This window comes from Rosa rugosa, chromosome 6 (genome assembly GCF_958449725.1).
Source record: "Rosa rugosa chromosome 6, drRosRugo1.1, whole genome shotgun sequence".
Lineage (NCBI taxonomy): Eukaryota > Viridiplantae > Streptophyta > Magnoliopsida > Rosales > Rosaceae > Rosa > Rosa rugosa.
In genome coordinates, this window is record NC_084825.1 from 26,063,183 (window position 1) to 26,064,910 (window position 1,728).

Below are 1,728 nucleotides of genomic sequence, written 5' to 3' on the forward strand. Positions count from 1 at the left end.
GCAAGGCCAAGTACCAAAATGGATGTGGAACACAAGCACTCAAACTCTCTATCACATTAACATTTCTCATAACTTGCTGTCAGGCTTCGAGAAATCTCCACCTGTCCTTCCATGGCCAAACCTTGAATACTTAGACCTGTCATTCAACATGTTTCATGAATTATTATTGTTACCTTCAACATCCATCATCATGTACTATAACATTGCAAGCAACCAATTAACGGGACAAGTTTCACCAATGATTTGCAATATGACTTCTCTTGGATACCTTGATTTGTCAAACAACCAATTAACGGGACAAGTTTCACCAATGATTTGCAATATGACTTCTCTTGGATACCTTGATTTGTCAAACAACCAATTAACGGGACAAGTTTCACCAATGATTTGCAATATGACTTCTCTTGGATACCTTGATTTGTCAAATAACAAGTTGATTGGCGACCTACCTCAGTGTGGGGGAGACTTCAGTGTTAATCTGGAATATCTCAAACTTGGAAACAACTCATTTCATGGAAATCTTCCTCAATCATACTCCAGTGGAAGCAATTTAAGGATGATGGATATTAGTCACAACAGTTTCCAGGGGCAACTACCGAGGTCACTAGTGAATTGTACAAGTCTTGAAATTTTAGTCCTTTCACACAATAATTTTAGTGATACCTTCCCTGTTTGGTTGGGAGCTCTCCCTGAGTTGAAAATTTTGACAGTGGACCACAATGTGTTCTATGGAGTGATTGTGAAGCCTGACAAGAAGAATCTTCAATTTCCGGTGCTGCATATTCTTGATTTGTCTTACAATAATTTCTCAGGTCAGTTTCCATTTGAATACATTTTTTCTGGAAATGGGACAACAAGTATCACTCATGATTTGGAGCATTACTACATTGGTTCATTTGGTGGTGAGTATTACTCAATCACGATAATCAATAAAGGTGTGGAGAGATACTATCCAAGAGTTCCGGAGGACTTGATACTCATTGACATCTCAAGCAACAAATTTGAAGGGAAGATTCCTGAATTCATTGGGAAACTTGAGGGGATCTGGTCACTCAATCTCTCCAATAACATTCTCACGGGTCGCATCCCATCATCCTTGAGCAACTTATCAAGGCTTGAATCGTTGGATCTTTCACATAACAAGCTCTCTGGTGAGATTCCTCAGCAACTGGCACAACTTGATTTTCTCACAAAGTTCAATGTCTCTCACAACAATCTCACAGGCCCCGTACCACGGGGAAGTCACTTCACTACATTTGACAGCACTTCATATCTGGGAAACCAAGGATTGTGCGGAGATCTATTGCCAAAGAAATGTGGAAATTCTGAGGGCACTCAACTTCCACCTTCAACATCAGAAGATAATGACTCGGGCTCTGGAATTGAATTGGATTGGAAATTTGTTGTGGCAGGGTTAGGGAGTGGCTTGTTGGTGGGAGTGGTTCTTGCAGACTTTGTGATTACCAAGTGGAATGTGTGGTTCATTGAGATTGTTGCAGTACTGATCATGTTTTCGAAAAGGATAAGGAATTAGCCTAGAAATTGAGTGTTCGATCATGTTGCTCTTTGTTTTTAAGTTGTGTTTCCAATTTCTTAGATGTATGCATTCTTAGCTAGGGAGGATTTGTAATGTTCAGTATCAATAACTTTCAGGAGTTTTACTTTTGGTAGCAATCCCTCTTTATTTGTGGTAGCAAACATCACAAGATCAAAAAGAGGTATATCTTT